This window comes from Hippocampus comes, unplaced genomic scaffold, assembly GCF_001891065.2.
Source record: "Hippocampus comes isolate QL1 unplaced genomic scaffold, H_comes_QL1_v1.1 scaffold261, whole genome shotgun sequence".
In the NCBI taxonomy this organism is placed as follows: domain Eukaryota; kingdom Metazoa; phylum Chordata; class Actinopteri; order Syngnathiformes; family Syngnathidae; genus Hippocampus; species Hippocampus comes.
In genome coordinates, this window is record NW_017805824.1 from 5,238,521 (window position 1) to 5,254,197 (window position 15,677).

At 41.4% G+C, this 15,677-nt stretch overlaps 1 protein-coding gene across 14 annotated transcripts in view; it reads left to right on the forward strand.

The window, feature by feature from the left end:
* The window catches only part of baz2ba (bromodomain adjacent to zinc finger domain, 2Ba), a 98,783-nt gene that overhangs the window by 30,765 nt on the left and 52,341 nt on the right, over nucleotides 1-15,677 (forward strand). The window contains exon 1 of one of the 14 annotated variants that reach the window (XM_019886684.1): nucleotides 3,449-4,200. The exons of the other annotated variants lie outside the window; for them this stretch is intronic. The gene's annotated coding sequence lies outside the window, so the exon portion shown is untranslated. Of the gene's footprint in view, nucleotides 1-3,448; nucleotides 4,201-15,677 lie in introns of those variants that run through there. 14 annotated transcript variants of the gene reach the window in all.

Genomic DNA, 15,677 nt, shown 5'->3' on the forward strand with positions numbered 1-15,677 from the left:
CCCGATCTTTAATAGTAGCCCCCCCCCCCCACACACACACACACACACACGTACACAATGTGGTGTGACAGGACATCACCTATTTGGAGTTTCACAGCAGGTTGGCATTCCAAGACAGCAAAGAAGAGAGATAATGTCAGTGAGCTGTTTGTTAACTCACTGCTTCATCCTGTTCCTGGGCCACAAAGCGTGAAGGCTATATTTCCTGACACAAACACAGTCCCACACTTGCATACCATGCACACACACACATACATACACATAGATTGCATTGATTCTCCCAGCCAGTTAGAAGACAAAAGCTAAAAAAAAACCCTGAATTGACAAAAGACACCCAAAGACATGACAAAAGCTACACACTCTCATGTTCACATGGATGTGACTTTACTCTTTGGATGTAGAAAGTGGGCCACACTGAGTGACAGGATATAGAGTGATGTCACATGCTTGAATTATACACTTGGAGGTCACAGCATCAACATATTTTTTTTCCCTCTGTATTTAAGTGCGCAACACATCTGAAATGGGGCTTCGTCTTTGTTCCTATGATGGTGGGGCTATATTTAAATTAACAAATCATAAAATTCATCCAGTCAGCAGCAGGAGAAAAAAAAAGCGCTTCTTAAAAACCACCCACACTGCTTTTTCCGCCTTGTTGCGACTTGTTTGTCTGTCACAGGAGGATTTTGTCTTCTGCCAGAAAAAATGCTCTCACACAGCTCCTCAGCTCTGGAGGATTGAAGCTGGTTACACACCAAAAATTCACAGAAAATGTGAGTGGAGCTCTCTTGCCCTCACAAAATGTGGACTTTCTTCCCATGTATATGCATGTCAGGTGCACCCACAATATTGTTGTCTCTTCCACGGGTGTGTGTTGTCACATGCAGCTGTTTGCACTCCAGTCTGTTGACTGTGAAGCGAGTTAGTGGAAATGGATCAGTATGGAGTTTCTCTGATTTATTCTTCACATCTGTCTTTGGCAGGTGTGTGGAACCACAGGCTCCTCTGTCTGAGCCTATGATGTGGTTATCAATACAGATAGAATGTGTGTGTTTGCAGGATGTGTGTTTGCATTTGAGCAAAACAACAATGAAAGATTGCCCCTCCCCTCCTCACACCCCCACCCTATGTGGGATGCGTCATATTTGAGCCCTGTGTAATCTAAGAGAATGTGAGTAAACCGACAGACCATTGGCAGTGGTCTTATGTCTGACTCCCTCTGGAGCGCTGACTTGGTGAGACTATCGGGAACAGGCCGAGACAACTTTGGTTTCAGTCTTACCACACATGGGTGTGCATACCCACTTACAGACAGTTACTCTTTCCCCATGTGAACTTTTCCTTTTAGATGTGGAACAACACGAGGGGTTGGCCGTGTGATTGGCTCATCCACATAGGAAGTGTTACGATCATAAGAAAGGGGGCAGTGGATGATATTTTACTTGAAAGACTGCAATATAGTGACCTCATTCCATTTTGTGCCTGCGTGCGTTGTATTCCACCTGTTGAAGTATGATTACAGTGCAGCAATGTCAAGACTGCGCTCGACTTAGGCTATGGTGACACTGCAGCTCTATTGCGTTTTGTTTTGTTTTGGTTTTTTGCCCAAATGTGACTTTTTTTTCTTCTCAAATCTGACCTGTGGAGTCTGAATGCTTCAGAGACAAGTGACATTCACCATGAATCTGCAAAGTTGTTTTCAGGAACAAATTTCTTTACTTTTGATTTTAATTTAACCTCACTTTTACATTCGTAAACACTGTGCCACGTGACATTAGAAGTCATATTTATTTTTGTAATGTGACCAAGTACACAAAAAAGATCGGATTTAACATTTGCCCTGCAGTGTGAGCATAGCCTTAGTCAACAATAGAGGCTCCAATATTGCGACCTTTAACTATACACCTTTTCATGGTGATGCCACGTGTACATAAAACACTTTCTCCGATGGTACCACGAGTAAACAATGTCATGATAAAGGCAGGATTAATGAAAAAAAAACCCAGCATACTTTGCTTGGGTGATGATTTTAGCCTTATTGCCTACCGCCGTAGTTTGAATGTGTGACATAACAATCTTTGTAAATTTCTTCAAAGGGAAACAGAATAATTTAGATTTCAACAGGTAAACAGATTGACATGAGCCCTGTTCACACGGCAAGATTTACTCCGACGCTGCACCGAAGTATTTTGATGCGATGTATTTTACACCGGAGCAAATTTTGTGGAGCGTTCACACGTGCAAAGCCGCTGAGCTGACAACTCCGGCGCAGCGTCGAAGCAGCTCCACTTGCGGTCACACGTGCAATTTCTGCTCCGGACCAAAACGACAGGAATGCGGAAGTAAAACAGGTTTGGGTCGGGCTTCTCTCTCGCGGACTTTTATTTATTTATTTATTTTTCTTTTAATAAATATTATGGTGGACACTATTCTGTCCTTGTTCAGAATAGATCCACTTGTCGGCAGTCGTGGAATAAAGACGTGTTTACAGTCAATCGTGTGTGCTCCTTATGACTGCCACAATATATGTTTTAAAAAATGTATACTAAAACAATGTGCGGATACTAAACTAAGGAATACTTGTTTTAAAACAAACAATTTGGATAAAACAGAGAATGCGCTGTAATTTAATTGCTATTTAACTGCTAAACAGGAGCGCGGCCGGCCAGACCAGTGCGCACGTATGTTAATTTCTATTTCGTTGTGCAAATGCATTGATAATGTTCATAAAAATATGTAGATTATTTTAACCGTAAGAAATCTTGTGTTTTTTTCTCCCAAAAATACTCACAAATAAAATATGAAATGTCGGGTTTGCTTCAGGCTCGGGCCTGCAAATCGGGCTCGGTTGACGTCACTGCTTTCTCGATTCTCGTCTTGATCGTGAGCGCTGTCTTCACCGCTTAAATCGCCGACACTTTTACCGGGGACGGGGGTCCATGGCCGGGCTTCGTCTGTGTCGCTGGCCCCCTCGCCACTGTCGGATTCCGTGCGTCTGGGAGCGGGCGTAGCGAGGCCACTCCCCTGCAGCGAGCATTTGCTCTGGAGCAAATTTACGCCAGTTGCGTTCACACGCGCACATTTGCTTCGGTGCTGCTTCGCAAACGAGCATTTGCTTCGGAGGAAATTTTTAAACCACCTCCCTGAGGTGGATCAAATTTAATGCGCACTAGGCTGTTGAGCGGCGCTACGTCGAAGTAAATTTGCACGTGTGAACGCTCCACTGGCGTAGAGTCGGTGCAGCGTCGGAGTAAATCTTGTCGTGTGAACGGGGCTATGGTTGACAAGATCATTGAGGGACTGGTGAAGTGAAGGTATTCTTGTGATCCTCTGTGTTCAACTAGTTACATAGGTGTCAAACTCCGGTCCTGGAGGGACGCTATCCTGCATGTTTCCGATCTCTCCCTGCTGCAAATGATTAGCTCATCAGCAAGCTCAGCAAAAGCCTGATAATGATCCTTATATTGTACGGTCTGAGTTTTTATATCCTAAAATTGCACAGCGCTTGTAACACTGAATTATTTTTTATTATATTAAGGACATTGAAACAACCCCCCCCCCCCCCAAACAATATAAGTTTTTATCATGATATCAGTTCAGGTCAACGGTAGTAAATCCTTTCTCTACCCGGAAGTATCCTTCCATCTATTGTTTACAAATATGAAATGGTCTATCTGAAATCGCACAAGGGTTATGTGTGGTGTGACACAGGAAATGGGGCCATGTCACAGGCAAAAAAAAAAAAAAAGATGTCTATTCTGTGGATATTAAACACAGCATTTTGACACAGCATTTTGAAGAAGCCCATCGCTGCTGACAGTCCTTTAAAAGGCACAGCTGGACGTTTGAAATGGCCTACTACATTTCGACCCAGGGGGAGCAAAATTACTCTGGATAGAGGAGAAGAGAGGTGAACCCAGAGAATAGCACAGCGCTGTTTCCAGTGACATACATTTATTCGTTTAGTGCAATACTTCTTCATGCATGCCCATACACAGACAATCATTGGTAACTGTAGTGAAGGAAGTGTCAAGATCATTTCCTAATGCGCAAGTGATGATGGCAAAATGGGCAGCCAAAGTGTTAAAAATTGAGCAATTTCACACCCAAAAAATAGCACTTTTGAGCAAAATTCCTTCCTGCCATTCCGTCGCTGGAGCTCCACCAGACAGCTAAATCCCCCCGTAAGCTTCAGATGAAGTATGTAATTCAATTTTTTTGGCTATGCTAACCAACACTGCATACAAAACAACTATACATTATGTAGTAAAGCTCACTTTTGAATGTCCTCAAGCAGGCTCCTTTAGTGGAGTGTGTAATTACTACACACTTTTAAAATCTCTCACTGCTGCCGAAAATGTAGAAAACACATCTCTTAATTGCATTCAATATGACATGATATTCATAATGTAGAGCTGTGCTGGTTATTTTTCTTGTACCAGTCTTACATTTTCTACAAATGTTTTTTAACTCAACATTTTATTCACCTAATTACATTTTCTACAATTTTTTTAACTCAACGTTTTATTCACCTAAGAGACATTATTGTCATTGCAGACGTAATTTGCGGTGTCAATTTAAAGTGCAATTTTTTTTTTTTTTTTGTTCTGTACATTTCACCTCTTTTTCACATTCAAACAGAGGTAATTGCAACAAGGCAATTGGTGGAGTTGTAATTAAACTGATTAATTGTGACCTGATTATCATAATTGCTTGTTGAATTGGCATGTTGCCTTACTTTATTGCCCAAGCATTTGCTTACAAGGGAAAGTGTTTTTTTTTCCCCTTGACTTTCCAGTTGTTAGTCTGTGGCGAGAGAGGCTGTTAAATAGTTTACAGTTTGAATTTCAAGTGATGCGTATCCGCAACCAACACATGAAACATCCTGCCTGTTGGATTTCAAAATAGTACGCAAATAACTGCAGACATCAGAAAAGTTTCATATGCTGCATTCGAAGCAACAATATTGCATGTTGACCAGGATTGCTTTATGCCAGACACATCTAATTGCCCATTAACAGCTCTTTCTTTTAAACTGTGCAATCATATTAATGGCTATTAATTTCTGTGGTGAGTGTTGATTTGAGCATGGTCAGTGAACAATTTTAACTGTAAGAACAATTTTAATGTGTAAGCCATGGCATCACTTGACTGCATTTTTGTTTTGGGGAGAATGTGATGACATTTTTATGTTGGCTCAATGGACTCCATTTAGCCTGGTGAGAGCTGTGTTATTGGAGGAGGAGCTGGGCCTTACTTTTCTGGAATTATCTACTCAGTCCATCTTGAAAGCTTGAAAATATTTTCTGTCACAGTTACTTTGCACACAGTAAGCTGTGATATTTCATTATCAAACCCACACACATAGTGTTTTGGCTGCTTTGTGTGATTCTGGTGTAATACGGATGTAAATATTTGACTGATATTGCAGCTTGTGTATGTGCGTGCGTGGGCAAGCGCACGCATGGGTGATTTTTTTTTATTTATTTTTTTATGGTACAAAGATGTCCCCAGGGGTTCTTTTACCCCCTTTTCTCATTACAAATGCGAATGTCACATTAATGAAATCGTCTTAGTTTAAGTTTCTAGCATGGCCTACACTGTGAGATTGGGCCTCTGCACTTCCCACATATTTCAAGTTGAATCATATTTTTCCTGTAGGCATACTATTCTGGGTTACCCCTAAGTGTGCCGGCTCAGAGTGAAACTTTTGGGGGTGGCGGGAGGGGGGCAAAGGAGTTTGTGTGCCAGGCTTTTTAGTCATTGGTGTCAGCGGAGGGCACTGGCTACCATCTGCCCAAAAGACGACAGTTAGCTTTTTTAACAGCAGTCATGGCCTGAATGAGGGACTGGCTAATGCAAACATTGTGTTAATGTGGTTTGTAGAGTCGCTAGCTGTTAATCATTTCTCAACATTGCGCTTGTCAGGCGCAACAACATACCAGGGAATTAATCACGGATATGAATGTTTGTTTATATGCAGATAACATACATAGGAAGCAGCTATCTTTAGATGCCATTACATTACCAATGTGTGTATAAGGTTACATTTGAATATCCACAAGTCACAAACTCATTAATTGTACCGTGTTCCCCAAATATACCCACCACCTTAGATTTTTAATAGCATTCACCTTCCATTTCAGACATTTGATCAAGGGATCTACACTAACTTTTGTACACCAGTAGTACTGGTGCAACCAACTTTTTAAGGCTGTGGTCAGTTACAGCATGATCATATGTGCTGATGTATAGTTGTCTTAATTGGCATTCTGTTGTTTCCTATTATTTAGGACTCACGAGATGATTTTTGCAAAATATTTAACAGGAACAAGAAGTTTGTCACAAAACAGGTGAATTATTTTACATAATTTTAAAAGAAGCCCAAAGAAAAAAAACGTTTTTGCTGTTCTGTGAACATTATTTTGTTCAATTGAGAGCCGCCTCCCTCCGAACCTGCTTCACCTGGGAAACCCAACAAGTTCACATCCTGCCTGTAATCAATTTAAGTCTGGTCCCGCAACACTGATTCAGATTCGGTCTTCCACACAATCAGAGTGCAGGCTTGCCATAACATTGGACTTTAAATTCTGTTGTGTGTAAGCCATTGTGGTTAAAAGCAGTTTTTTTTCTTCACCTGCTGCTTGGCCAATGTGTCCCTGTTGTTTTCATCATCAGTTAAGTCTATTTGGCACATTCAGCTGGCTCTCCTTCACCACCAGCATCCACATCTCTCTTCGTTTTGTTGAAAAAAAAATCTGTCATTCTGTGACGCACATATGCCAACCAGTCATATTGCAGCGGGTGGTGTCTTACATCACTCAAATGGTACATTCTGTGAGGCAGTGCACGCTCCCCGATTGCAGACTATATTATAACTAGGGATTTCCTGATCACACATTTTTGCATCAAGGTCCGACTCACCTGATTTTGAGGATGTGCTGAGTCCCCGTCTTTCACCTCGGCAATATATTAAAAAGGACTCAAGTCAAACATTTTCTTTACAATATGTTCTGTGCGGCCACACATGTCTAAACACATTATTTTAATTGATATTGGCGTTTGTGGAGTATAATAACAATATAACAGAGCTGCAAAATCCACCCACCCCTGCAGACATTACCATTGTTACTTGATGCTAGCTTCACGGTATAACTTCACTTTGCACGTCATATGCAGAGTCGTTCGACTTTTTTTCCTGACCCCTATTCCTATCTATCTATCTATCTATCCATCCATCCATCGAACCTTTATTTGACCAGGTAGATCAGTTTAGAATTAATTCTCATTGACAATTACGACCTCGCTGAGAGGCAGTTATATCAGCAAAAAAAGTGACATTCTCTTGTTTTAATTCTTCAGCAGTCAGTGTCCCATCACTGGTGAGCTATAACATACCGGCAGCCAACGTATGTTGACCTTGTTGGCTAAATAATATCCGCTGGCACCATGTGGTTTGTTTATTTTGTTTATGTTTATTTATTAGGTTATTTATTATTTTTTAGGACAATGCACATTAATAGGCATAGCCAAAGGTATTTGTGAATATGCTGGAGTTAGCACAGTTGCCCTCTGTCATCTTCCTCTTTTTTTAACTGCTCACCGCTTCCCTCTCTGCTCAGCTGAGGACGACAAAAAATTGCATCTTGTCACAAATCATTTGCTGCCATTGACAAATATACTTCTCAATTTTGATTTTCCATCAGGGATGGGTGGGAGGAGCTTCTGATGCTGCTCCAGTGTAAATTCTAAAATTTTAGATAGGAGATCAGCACAGGTTATGAGTCCACTGCGAAAAACGGCTGCCTTTTGCGCAACCTACCGTTTTTGTTCTGCTGATTACAAAAGAACGGAAAAAGGCAGAAATAAACTCAAAAGGACTCAAGGAGAGAGTCTATTCTTCCACCTCAAAAGAGGCAACTTGTTTGATTGAACCAAATCAGTGCAAGCTGCTAACAAGTCCGCTCACAAAACAAAAGAACCTCATAAATTACAATGTAATACACAATAGTCTTCGTAGAATCGCTGATGGTGTTGTGGTACACTCGCCTGGCTTGTGTGCGGACAGCGTGGGATCGGTTACCACCCAATGACGGTGTGGACCTGGGTGTTAATAGTTGTTCATTGCTGTCTGCCCTGCTGTTGACCACTTCAGGGTGTTGTGTGCCTTTCGCCTGACATCAGCTGGGCTAGGCTCCAGCACCCGCCCCCCGTGACCCTGTAATAGGATAAGTGGTTCGAAAATGCCATAGTGATAGAGTGGGCAATAGACCTCCCATTTCTTGAAAAGTTAAGATAACAGTGTTTTAAATGGTTTGTATCTGTTTCAAGTGTTTAGGAGAGGTTACAACTACCTAAAATATTTTTATAAGGTCTTTCTACAGCAATGGTTTAAAGTTGTGTGCCAAAGTACCACCCCCTAAAAAAAAATAAAAATCACATAATAATGACCAACAGTAAAATACAGCAGCACAGTCAGCATAAGTGTCAAAAAGAGACACTTATTAATATTCCTCAAAGTATATTTTACATTATTAGTCTCGTTATCATTATGCACAGTTTGAACATAAAGTCTAATTTATTTGAATTCACACTGAACTTCAGTCATAATGGCCCGCTGTAGGAAACCTTAACTACGATGTGGCCCATGAAAAATATGAGATTGACACCCCACGTCTGGGCAGTTACTATTTGGCGTACCACCAGAGGGAGCCTGTGCACTACTTGTAGTACTAGAAACGACACTGAGAATCGCTGCGCTACAAGAGATGACAAGATTTTCACATTTCGCGAGTGGGCCTGGAATGTATCCCCAGTGATAAACTGCGATAAAAGTGACACTAAGCATCACTTCCAAAAACTCACCAATTTTCGGACCTTCTATTATTGAGTCTTTTCACCTGTGTATTTGGTAGCATTTTTTTAACCGCCTTGCTTAACTTGGGCAAAGAAAATGTAAGAACACTAATACTTTAAAAGTTTCAACAACGACTGATAAAAGATTCCTCCTTGCAATTAAAAGCCAATTTGGTAAAAGTGATTACGTTAGGTTAATCACGGGAGATAATATCGTGAAAATCAGCATGGGAGAGGGAGATAAATTGTGTGTGTGCGAAGAGAGAAGGAGTGACAGTCCAGCCGCCATTACAAGCTGCTGATTTCTGCAGAGTGCTTCATAAAATGTCAGAGCGCCTCTCCCTGAGCAAGACACTGAAAAATGGCAGCGCTCTGATGTGCTGGCACCTCACCTGCTGCACCATGTGTGTCCTCTCTGTGTCTCTCTGTTTCTGTCTCTCACGCTGTCTCTCTCTCTCTCTCTTTCGCTCTGTGTGCATGTAGAAAGTGTGCATTTGTGTAAATATGGGTCTGCTTGCCTTTGCGTGTGTGCCCATATATGCGTGTGCCCGTGCGTGCGTGCGTGCGTGCGTGCGTGCGTGCGTTCGTTCGTGTGTGCGTGTGCGTGTGTGTGTGTGTGTGTGTATGTGCGCGCGCGCGTGTGTGTGTGTGTGTGTGTGTGTGTGTGTGTGTGTGTGTGCGCACGCGCGCATGCTGACCTCCCATGTTGCAGTGAAGCGGAACAGAGTGGCTGACTGCCCGCTGCTCCTCCTTCCCCCATCTCTGTCAATATAACAGGAGTCTCTTCCAACCAGTCTTTTTAACATAAAGTACTATTTATACCTTAGTAGGCAATATAATAGTTCTAATTCACGATGACGTCACACTTCCTCATGTTACAAAATGACAAGCACTCTCTGATAATACATCTAGTAAACAAACTCTTACATATCTTTTGAGCAATTGAGAAAATTGTAAATTTATGAAATCAAGGGTGGGCCTAATAATGCGGGTTGCCTTATGTATGCACCGAGTTCTGTGAATGCTATTATTGTGTGACTTCGATGAGGGGCCCGCTTGACTGACTGAGCCGACACGCTACGTATATAGAGGAAAGGCGGACATAACTGAGGACACCATGTGGACGTTAAAGTGGGAAGGTTGGGTGGGTAAGAGGACACTAAAGGCACGCCCCCAGTAGGTGTATATAGTATATAATACGTGCATTGTGCAAAACAACATCCCGAAAATGGCACCTATGAAGAGACACGCTTACGAAGCAGGTTTTAAACTGCAAGCTATCAGTTATGCATAGGAGCATGGGAATCGAGCAGCCGCAAGAGAATTCAAGATGATCGTGCTTGGTGCTCACGTTTTATGACACGGCGCCAAGTATCCATCCGGACAAGGACGACAACATCTCGGTAAGGTCTATTCAGGGGTTCTGGAGAGGAGGATCCGTTGAGTCTCAGATTCAGGAGGAGCAGTGTGGTTTACGTCCCGGCCGTGGACCTCAAGACTACATGGCGAGTTCGCCCAATCAGTGGAGAAGGTGTTCGTCCGTGTCCCTTGAGGGTGCTTTGGGGCTATGGGGTGTCGAACCTCCTGATATGGGCTGTTTGGTCCCGATATCACCGATATCAGAATTTGATTTGCATTGCCGGTAAGTTGCATTCGTTTCCTGTGAGGGTTGGACTCCTCCAAGGCTTTGTCACCGATTCTGTTCATAACCTTTATGGACACAATTTCTAGGTGCAGCCAAGGCACTGAGGGGTTCCAATTTGGTGTGCCTCAGTATTGCATCTCTGCTTTTTGCAGATGATGTGGTGCTGTTGGCTTCTTCAACCCGCGATCTCCGACTTTTCACTTGAGCAGTTCGCAGCCATGTGTGAAGCGATTGGGATGAAAATCAGCACCTCCAAATCTGAAACAATGGTCCTCAGTCGGAAAAGGGTGGAGTGCCCTCTCGAGGATGCCCTGTCGTGGATGACATCTTATCCCAAGTTGAGGAGTTTCAGTATCTTTGGGTCTTCTTCACGAGTGAAGGTGGGATGGAGTGGGAGATCGACGGGCGGATCTCCGGAGCGGATCTCTGTGAGCATCTGCTGTGATGCGGACTTTGTATCAGTCTGTCGTGGTGAAGAAGGAGCTGAGTCCAAAGGCGAAGCTCTCAATTTACCGGTTGATCTACGTTCCTACCCTCACTTATAGTCACGAGCTATGGTCGTGACCGAAAGAACGAGAGCCCGGATACAAGCAGCAGAAATTAGTTTTCTCCGCAGGGTGTCCGGGCTCTTCCTCAGAGATAAGGTGAGAAGCTTGGTCATCAGGGAAAGGCTCAGAGTCGAGCTGCTTCTCTTCCACGTCGAGATGATCCAGATATGACATTCATTATGTGTAAAATAAACATCCATCCATCCATCTTCTGATCCATTTATCCTCACAAGGGTCGCGGAACGTGCTGGAGCCTATCCCAGCTGTCTTCGGGCAGTAGGCAGGAGATAGCAACAATTGAAATGCTGTAACCTTGGTCATGATAGATGTAGCCTAAAGGCTAGTTTACTAGTATCATTTCTAAATGAGCCTTGCATTGAATGATTCTTTTGGTGATACCCGTAAGTGCCCCGGTGCCTGTTGTTTGTTTACAAATATTCTGAATTGGTCTATATTGATTGACATCATGAGTTTAATGCTTCATTTGATCACCAGATTGTGTGCGCACTGGAAACTCGTTTCTCTTTGCTGCCTTATGTTTTATGCCTTATGTTTCCTCATTGTTGACCTTAATTTGTTGTGTCGAACAGAAAGCCAGGATCCTTTCACAAACTCATTTCACATCCGTGGGCGGTATTAATGACGGCTTTAACAAATACATCAGACGGTCAAAAGGTAAAAAGGAGAATGAGCGGAGGAGAGCTTCAGAGGGACAAAGGTGTTAAATGGGCTGTGGCTATACATAATGAACACAGCAGAGATGGAAGAAGCCTTTTTGCTTCGTATTCTCAATAATTGTGGTTTGCTATTTAGTAAGTACGAGTGAACAAAGTCTTTAATCAAAGTCTTATATATATTGGAAGGGTTAAAAAAAATTCAGGGAGCATCACATTGACAGTTGTCATTATTTTAAAGCATTTCTTGTGGGTAGAATTCAGACAGAAGTGCACCTCTGTTTCCCCCAAAATAAACAACTTTCATACACGTACTGTACAATCCAAGCTTATAGCGGCTTCATCATCCTCACAAAAGGAAAGTCTTATTTAGATGTTTGAGATGTCACAAAAGCAAAAAATAGTGGTTCCATACTTGAACAAAAAGGTCCTTTTCTCATTTTTTTTCCTAAAAAAATGGAAATCCGATGCAATTTTGCTATTTTCTAATGCTGATTGCTAAAGAACAGACAATGATAGAAACAAACTTTCATATTTTCAGCTGAAAGAAGCGTCTTTCTTTTCGTGGGCTGTGTCTTAACAACACCATCGAACACAATAATCTGTGGGCCTTGCAAGTCAGTCAAAATCCAGTAAAGCGGCTGGGGTTGAGAGGTTTGCTCCAGTGAAAATGGCTGGGAGAGAATGAGTTAAATGATTCAACTGTCAAAATAGGAGAGGCTGTATTTCCTTTCAGTTGAATCAAGCAGCTGACTTAACTGTCTCATCAGCTAATGGTTTCTTGTAATATGAACATAGTTCAACTCAAGTGTGTGTGTGTGTGTGTGTGTGTGTGTGTGTGTGTGTGTGTGTGTGTGTGTGTGTGTGTGTGTGTGTGTGTTAGATGGTGAAAAAATTATAATGTATTTTTTGGACTATATGTCTTGCCAGTGGAAATAAATGAATGTTGAAGCGGCAAAAAAAAACAAAAAAAAAAAAACACGTCGCTCTGGAGGTACAGCTCGGATTTGCACCCAAAATGCTGTTCTTTAATTGTTAGTGCACACACTGCTTCACCATGACCGTTGAAACAGCATTGTTCAAATGTGCCATTTGGTTAATCAGAGTGCGCCAAAAAAGGGAGTGCCGAAGCGTGTTTTAAAACAGTACAAATTGGAACAGTTGAAGCACAAACTGTTGATTGGTTTGTATTTTTGGCTGTGTTTGGAAATTAATGGGATCACACCTTGCCCCTCCACACACACACACGCACACACACACACACACACACACACACACGCACACACACACACACACACACACACACACACACACACACACACACACACACACACACACACACACACACACACACAGTGTTGTTTGAGCTTTAGTGTGAATTTCCAAATCCACTACAATGACAACATATAAGTTTGGCGAAACTTCTGCATCAAACTATAGAAAATTCACCTACTTCACAGTCACTAAGAGGAAATCATACATGTTCCTGTACATGTACATGCAAACATGTACTATTTATTTACTATTACATGTTGCAACTGAGACTTGAAAATCACACATTTGTTGTGACACACAGGAACATCCATTGTTAGAAATGTAATGGACTCAATTTGCTCCAGACAGCTTGGCCAGTGAGGAAAGAAATACAGCAGCAGAAAATGACATTCTTCAGCATGATATGATTCAGGAGCAGTAAATGACAATTGGAGCTGGTAGTCATGAATAACTGAATGTATTTCTTCAGTCGTGCGCTGTTGCCATACCTGCGTTTTTTGTTGTTGTTCTTACAAGCAAAGTTTCATGTTGACTGAATGAATCCAGGTGCAATTGGCCCAAGTGGCTGGAACAAATAATCAAGGAAAGGCTCACCAGTCCTTTGGCTCCTTCATTGTTCTTTTATTGTCAGTTGTTTTGCCATTTTAAATGTATGTCATTTGCATTATGCGTATGTGGAGTACTGTGCTCATTTTTTTTTTCCCTCAGTGGCTCTCTCGTCATTATCCCTGGGCCAGAGAAGTACAGTACATCAGTTTGTTTTTTTTTGGCAATACTCTGCTTCAGTTTGAACTATGCAGCATAATCTGTTCTTAAATAGCACTCATTAAGTTAAAGATAAAATTATAATCATTTTCACTGAACACTTTGTATCTTTTTTTTTTTACATGATTACAATTTTGAGTCCTTTTTGTACATTAAACACTTGGGTAAAAGACAGACATAAATCACACACTATTTAAATGAGTTTCTTGTTCTAAAAAGGTTTTACAATAATAATATCCAAGAGAACAGAAGAGTTTCAGGTCACCTACTTCAGTCCAAAACAGAAGTAGAGCAAATTCAAATTTAACAGCAACCACTGCTGATTGTGGTTTAAAACATCTGTGTGCACATATTTCCCACAGTAATGAAGCAATGATAACAAATTGATTACAAATTGTTCAAATGCATTTAATAATGGCTTTATTCAATTTGTGCAGTGGCAAAATGTACTGTTAAATACTGAAAATTTGTATTTCCTGCAATTGATCTCTGTGCGAGGCCAGTTGTATAATTTGTATCGAAGCACAATGTTTAAAGCCCAAGGGTGCAATTTCAGCAAATCATCACTTTGGCCCTCTAATACTGTGATTCATTTTCTGGAAGCTGGATGGAGCAAGTGCAAAGCGTGCAAATACCTATTTAATGTACATGGTAATTAACAGTAGCATTTGCCAGCGTTTCTTCTCACCTCCGACATGTTTTGCCACATGTTGGAGTGGCACATTGAAGTTGGGAATCATCAAAGAAGACCCCTGAGGTTAAACTGGAGAAAAATACATTCATCGGTTATTGGGTTTGCTATGTGTGAGTTTCAAGTAAGAGTAATTTATTGACCGATCATCATAAACAGTTAGTGTTGCTCATTCCCAAGCACCATTAAGATACACGTTGAGGACAATGTGCTCACAACTGAGGATCAGAATATTCCCAACTGAAGTCATAGCTTTTAGGATCATTGTGCTCCCCAAGAATCAACATCAAGCTCTAGCTTCAACTGTATTTCACTAGTCCGGATCCTCTGAAGCTCTCCTACGCTCAAGTGTAATGCCAAACTTTAAGACTACCACAAAAACGTTTTGCTCCAGTTGCTTGTTCAGAGTTCGAACCTTGGCAAAGCTTAGCATTTAACTCCAGTTCTCAGAGCATAAATGCTGCAGTTCTTCTGTACTGAATCGGCAAAAAACTTCTATTGTTTGTTTGTTGCAGTGCATTACAGTTTGAAACCGAGATACATATCAAGTCCTCTGACCGAATCTCAATTTAATATGTGAAAGACAGCTAGGTTTGATGGGCAAAAGTCTTTCACTTATCAAACTTATGCTGCAACGCGGGGAAGTGAATCATAAAACATAGTCACCGTACATAACAAACGTACAGTGCAAAATTAAATCTTTAAGAGTCAATGAAAATTAATTAAAAGAAAACTAGGTAGGTGAGTGGAAATAACAAACACTACTGCATTGGGAAATAGTAAACGGACAACAACAAACCTATAATTATGAATAGCTATTTACACAAACAAAATATCCCAAAGGCATGCTGGGCATAAGTTCCAAACTATACAAGATAAGATAAGATATCCTTTATTTGTCCCACAGTGGGGAAATTTACAGTCTACAGCAGCAAAATTGGGGGTAGAAGAAGAAAGAAGAAAAACAAAGTGTTTGCATGCAAACTATACAAGCATTGCAGTTTTTATTTTGAGCACAACATGAATGCAGTGCAGGCTACTGCTCCGATAATCTTGGGGAAGCCAGCATAAAACTGCTGAAAATTCATGTTTTATTAACCCACATTCATCCCAATTTCGCTGGAAATGAATGTATCTGCCCATCCTGTTTAACATTATGTTAAAAACTTGTGGCAACACACTTGAAAATTTGGCTCTGGTAGAGGTCAGCACCAATTTTCGCA